Source organism: Arvicola amphibius, chromosome 12 (genome assembly GCF_903992535.2).
Source record: "Arvicola amphibius chromosome 12, mArvAmp1.2, whole genome shotgun sequence".
Classification (NCBI taxonomy): domain Eukaryota; kingdom Metazoa; phylum Chordata; class Mammalia; order Rodentia; family Cricetidae; genus Arvicola; species Arvicola amphibius.
The window spans coordinates 8,739,996-8,746,644 of NC_052058.2; the positions used below are offsets into that span (position 1 = coordinate 8,739,996).

At 45.5% G+C, this 6,649-nt stretch overlaps 1 pseudogene; it reads left to right on the forward strand.

The window, feature by feature from the left end:
• Positions 1 to 5,662: 5,662 nt before the first annotated feature.
• LOC119827997 lies at positions 5,663 to 6,121 on the forward strand (annotated as a pseudogene).
• Positions 6,122 to 6,649: the final 528 nt, after the last annotated feature.

Genomic DNA, 6,649 nt, shown 5'->3' on the forward strand with positions numbered 1-6,649 from the left:
TCAAGTCTTCATCATGTGATTGGAAGAAGGATTTTTCTCACAATGGAAGTAACACTGCTGGTGACAGAGGTACTCCTTTAAACTCTGGAGACTCTCAGAAAGGGTTGGGAATAGAGCTGAAACACTCTAAGAAAGCAAGCTGTGCCCCTCATCATTTCCTTACCCTGTCTAAACAGGAACCTAAAACTCATGGGTACCTTTCCTTGTTCCTTGTGGACATGCCATATTTTCAGAATTGTTCTTTCTCTTCTATTTTGTTATTGTTTGAAAGTTCATATGTATGAGCATATATTTATTCAATATATGCTGGTCATATTCATTTCCAACATTTCCTACTCCCTCCCTCGGGCTCTACGTGAGCTACTCCCTGGCATAGTTCCCATCTTCATCTCACTCCATCCAATCAATGCTGCCCATAAACAAGTGTTTAGGGTCATCCAGCGGGGCATGGTCACCTTTCCAATATTCCCCCCAAAGAAAAGAGACTTTTTCCTAACAGCCGTCAACTGCCATTAGCTCCACACTAGGGATGGGGCATTGGGAGATCCCTCCCCCAATACTTACAGAGCATAAAAACATACAGAGCATAGTTTGGCTCTGGCTTTCTGTTGCTTGCATCCCAAAGCATGGCAATAGCTTTGAGTTTTGGTACCAGCATTTGATAATAGTATTATTAATCCACACTGCCATGGGGGATTTGCTGAATGGAGATGTTTTGAGAGGGGCCTGGCTGGATATCATTCCAGAGACACAAACCTTTGTTTTGCACAAGCAAGACTTACATGCATTCAGGTTCTGCCTTTGGTGCCTTGCTAGCATTTGAAGTTGTTGCATTAAGGGCCTTGGAGGGTATCCTAGGTGTAGACTGTATAGAGACAGGGTTAGTGGTGAATGCCTGTCAGAGTGCTTATTCAGTGCCTACTCTGTTGGGTCCAGCCTTCATCTAGGGAAACAAAGCAGGCAGAGCCCTGCCTACAGGGGACGACATGTGACAATCTGCTTAGTGATGCTGCTAGAGAACAAATCGCTTCCATCAGTTAGCCTGTAACTAGTCATCAAACATAGAGTAGCTAAGAGGAGAAAAATGACATAGCAGGATTCTGGGGAAATTTCCTGGGTAGAGATCTCCACAGGTGTAAACTCCCTGAGGCAGGAACTCAGATGAAATACTAGGAGGTGCTGCTGCTTTTGTGACCAGAGGACAGAGTACTTGGGGAGATTTAAAATGAAGTGGCAGACATGAGAGTCAGTTGAAATTGTGATGATGGATCACTCTAGAGGCCTTGTTTAGGGGTGTGTGTGTGTGTGTGTGTGTGTGTGTGCTTGTGTTAGCATGCATTCCTGTTCATGCATACATATTTCTATGTGGGTTTATGTGGAGACCAGTGGTTTGAGTTGGATATCTTGAGCAATTGCTCTTGACCTTGTACTTTGACAATGGTCTCTCACCGAAACTGAAGTTTATCAATTTACCTAGGCTGATTAGCCCATAAGCTCCAGGGATATCCTTGTTTCTGCACATAGACCCCGGTGCTGGGAGCACAGGTCTACTTCCGTGCTGGACTTTTTGTGAGCGTGTCAGAGAACCTGAGCTCGGGTCCTTACGCTTTTATGGCAAGAATTTTATGAGCTGATCTCTCTCTTTCTCTCTCAGATCACACTAGAGAGCCAGAAGCACAAAAATGACATCATTCTATCTAGACCTTCAGAGGAGATGGCTGTGGATTCACTGGGACATGTAAGGCTGGCGCTCAGTGGGGCAAGAAGTGTTCCAGCGTGGAATACATTTTTAAGTTCAAGCTGGCAGATTGCCTTACAGATTATGATATGAAATATACAAGAAAAAGAAGAGTTAGGGAAAACTAGAGTCAGAGAGTCCACTGATCTAATCTGGAATCCTTGTAGCACAGAAAAGTCAATTCTTTCATTATCAGGTCTCAGTTGGTAGGAATAAAGGCAGGAAGCGTGGGGGTGGGGCAGGTTAAGCAAACAATAAAAACGGGATCTGTCTTCTTCCGAGTCACTCCTGCTGAGTGTTCTTGGCTGATGCAGACACAGGTGCTGGTGTGAAGACACCCATGGAGCAGTTTAAACAGGAAGGATGCTATATCAGGGCCTGTATCCATAAAGGCTTTTGTCTCGAATTGCTTAAAGGCACAGGACACTGTGGCTGTAGCTAGTGTGCACGAGGCTGTGAGATGGGCAGAGCACACACAGATGCTTCTAGGATCTAGTATTGCCTAGAGTCACGAAGCTGTGGGTGGACAGAGTTGGCTTCAGCACCAGACTATGGAATTACCCATAATCACATAGACCCAAAGAAAACAGGCCAGCAGGATGCTAGATTTGCAAGTGACCTATCTGCACTGCCAAAATAACCCAGGGGAAGGAAAGAGCTTGCTGCATTCTGTAGACTGTAAAATAATCCCAAGGATGCAGGAATCACACTCTTAGGAAGTTCAGACCCCAGAAATGACATTCTTCCCCAGGTCCGCCCCGGAGAAGACAGCACACAAGGGAAGTCCATTCATATGCAGAACTAACAAACTTCTGAGCAGTTGACCAAGTGACGACTTGGCCGGCAGAATATGATATGGGCCATGTCCCGCTGACTTCTCTGTTTCTTGTTGGCTTCTTTTTTCAACATAGGAGCTGTTTCGTTTGTCCGGTTCTCTGCTGACTTTTGTTAATGGAACTGTCGGGGATCTATTATATATTATCCTGGCCTCGTGTTCCTCAGAAAACAGAAATTGAAATATTAGCATGTTAGCTGTCCCTTTCAGGCCCTATTAAAATGTGTTAATGAGCCCAGGAGCCGGAGTTGAGAGACAGCAGGAGTCCATCAAGGAAAGACGACAAGCCAGTAAACATTGCTGAGCTCGCCAATCAGTGTATATAAAGCATTTAAATCCCAGGCCTGTCTACTGAGAAGTCCGGATAACATGTGTCCTTGGATAGTACGCAGGCGAGAAGAGGAGCCCTGGGGAGAGCAGGGAAGGTTTGAATCCACTCCAGTCCTCACATAGTCTGAAGTCTGTCCTCACGGCTTTATTCTTTTGCCCTTGAGTCAGGATTCTCCAGAGGGCAAAAAACGAGAGAGTACAAATTGCATTAGCTTACACCAGTGGTCAACAGCCATTGGGTGGTGACTCCCACAGGGCTCACCTATCCTGTGTTCCAGATATTTATATTACAGTTCATAGCAGCAGCAAAATTACAGTTATGAAGCAGCAACGAAGTAATTTTATGGTTGGGGGAGTCACAACAACATGAGGAACCGTATGAAAGGGTCTCAGCATTAGGAAGACTGAGACCTTGCTTGCACAGTAGAGGCCACATAGTCCCACAATGGCTGTCTGTGTACTGTAGAGACTGGGAATCCAGAAGCTGTTCAATATGCAAGACTGAGTTTCTAAACAATGCAAATCCAGCTCAGTTGAGCTAGAGAATTCCTGCAGAGTCCCTGGTCTTCAGTTCACATGGAAAAGCCGAAGAAGCTGGGATCTGACATTTGCAGAGGATGGTGGCAGTGGCAGCAAAAACAGCCCTGATAGCAATGGTTATGGCAGCTGTAGTGAACTGCTGTGGGCTGCGTTCCTGCTGCCCGGATCCCGGCCGCCTGGCTAGCTTATGCCCCAAAATAATTACAAGGAAACTGTATTCATTTAAACACTGCCTGGCCCATTAGTTTCAGCCTCTTACTGGCTAACTCTCACATTTTGATTAACCCATATTTAGCAATGTGTGTAGCACCACGAGGGGTGGCTTACTGGGAAGATTCTAGCATGTCTGACCTGGCTGCTGGCTCCATCGTGTCTGACCCAGAGAGAGGAGAGGCATGGCGATTGCCCGAGGCATCTGCCTCACTCCCAGCATCCTGTTCTGTCTACTCCACCCACCTAAGGGCTGGCCTATCAAATGGGCCAAGGCAGTTTCTTTATTAACCAATGAAATCAACTCAAACAGAAGACCCTCCCACATCAGGCAGCAGCGGTAGGGTAGATGGATTCTACAGTTAGAACTGGGAGGTGAAAGATGGATCTCTCTGACTCAGCTGCCACCAGAAGGTTCTGCACACTTTCTGGGAGGGCTCCCCCTTTAGCTAATCCTCCCAGGAAACACTCCCACAGACCCACCCAGAAGCATGTCTCTTAGCTGATCCCAGATTTAGCTAAGGTAATAGCCAAGACCAACAATCACATGAGTGAGACTTCTATAAACTCCAAGAAAGGGTTTTATGGAATTCCGTATCTTGGAAGCAACAGGGAAGCCACAAGGCAGGAATGGGGGGAGGTGGTTACAGGTTGTGCTTAGATGAGGTTGGCTAAATAGCACTTACACACAGGACAGTGCTCACAGCAGAAAGTAGAGAAGAAACATGGGAGGGGAGACACCTTTCTAAGGCAGTCTACCAAAGGTCCAAGAAACACCTTAGGAATAGTTTGCAGGATAGCAGGGGGAATTGTTGGTTGTGTAGCATCCAGTAATTCTATAATCAGGTCAAATCACTAACTGGGAGATTTTGAACTGTCTGTTGGTGAGGCTTCATATTGTTGGGGGAAAAGAGTTGTTGATAGCATGTGTCCAGAATAATGGTGTAGGTGGTTAATGCATAACCACGAATGCATTGTAGCCATGTACCAGTAGCTCCTATCAGTGTGCATCTCTGCCATTTCTGTGCGCTTGACCCTTCCTCCGTCTCCTTCTAGAAGTGAACCCCACTGAGGGTAACTGTCTCAGTGTTGTCTTAATATCTTTGGGTGCCATAGTGATTAGCTCAGGGTAATCCCAGCCGAAGACATAACAGCCAAGGTTTTAGACACCTGCAATATATGAAATTACAGCAACAATTTGCTTAGGCATGAAGGTTGGCCGTAGGGTAGAAGCAGTTTATGGAGAAGCCTAGGAGTAAAGATCGAACTGAAGCCGTGATTGCTGCCCTTAGTAAGCTGGGCCTGAGGGGAGGCTACCATCCACATGGAGGGGTGGGTTGTCTCTGGCTCTCAAGCTAGCTCATGCTGTGCAGTCCTCTCGAAATGAAAGCTCTGATGTCACTGCAGGTAGTGGTGGGTCAAAGCTCTAGGCTATATTGTCTTGGTCAGGAACTTATGAGCACCATATTTATGGAATCTCTGCAGTAGTTCAGGATGCTGAAAATGAATTGCAGACAATATTTGCCAATGGCCCAATTCAATCAGGGTGACTCATTATAGATTTCTGATTTATTTGCCAGGTGACAGTATCAGAATATGCTCTTAACTAGCTGTGATAAAACTAAGTCAACAAAATTTTAATATATAAAAAATGTATGTGCCAAAGAGGTGTGATCATTGTAAGATTTAGAAATGACTGTTTTTAGTATTTACTTTGCAGTGTTCTCATCTACAACCCCAGGTCTTAAACTTTCCTATCATCAGATTTCAAAGTGCCATCAGGCTGATCCACTTACCTTTGTCTCAATTCTGTTCTTTCCAAGCAATTTTCAGAAAAATAAGGTACCAGTTAACTTGTACTTTATGAAAGAAACATCTTCTGGCAACACACACACACACACACACACACACACAGAGGCATATATGTGGCAGAGCAGGTGGGCTGTACAAATTTGAGTCAATAGGTTGCTTAAAAAAAGAAGAGATGGATCATGCAGAGCTGAGCTGCCAAGATGTGTGACTTCACCAAGGATCAGACTGCAGGATTCAAGAAGGCTTTCCAGCTGTTTGACCGATCAGGTGATGGCAAAATTCCATACAGCCAATGTGGGAACATGATGCGGGCCTTGGGCCAGAACCCTACCAATGCCGCGGTGCTCAAGGTCCTGGGGAACCCCAAAAGGGATGAGGTGAGTGTGAAGGTGCTGGACTTTGAGCACTTCCTGCCCATGCTGCAGACCGTGGCCAAGAACAAGGACCAGGGACCTTAGGAGAACTATGTTAAAGACCTTGGTGTGTTTGACAAGGAAGGGAATGGTACCATTATGGGTACTGAAATCTGGCATGTCCTTGTCACACTGGGAGAGAAGATGACAAAGGAAGAAGTGGAGAAGCTGGTGGTGGGTCACTAGGACAACAATGGTTGTATCAGCTATGAAGAGCTTGTCCAGATGGTGCTGAATGGCTGAGGACATTTCCAGATCCCGAGCCTGTGCCTTGTCCAGTGTGGGATCTCTCTGTGGCCCCTCCTAGGCTCCCCTGTCATAGCACCTTGCCATCTGGTCTTTTCTGGATGTCTGTCTTCACCAAATAAAAGTTTCTCTCTTTACTCTTAAAAAAAAAAGAAGACATGAAGTTGGGGAGACACAGGGAGGTGAAAGTGGATTTGGAAAGAGTTGGGGGGAGGAGTTGGGATAAATATAAGCAAAATAAGTGTATGCAATTCTAAAAGAATTAAATAAAATATTTTTGAAAAAGTGATGACAAATAGGGTAATTTGATTGCAGACGACATAGTCAAGGAACTCTTGGGTCACGTGGTTTATGCATCACCTAGGCCCCTGAAGACTGATGATGGCAGGAGAAATCTTTGGCCTTTCTTGAATACAGTCATCATTAGAGGCTCCCAAGTGAGAGACGGCTGGCTCTTTACAACACACACAGTTTAGGTGGTTTAAAGCTTTGCATTAATCAAGCAATGAGGCATAAGAAAACTTT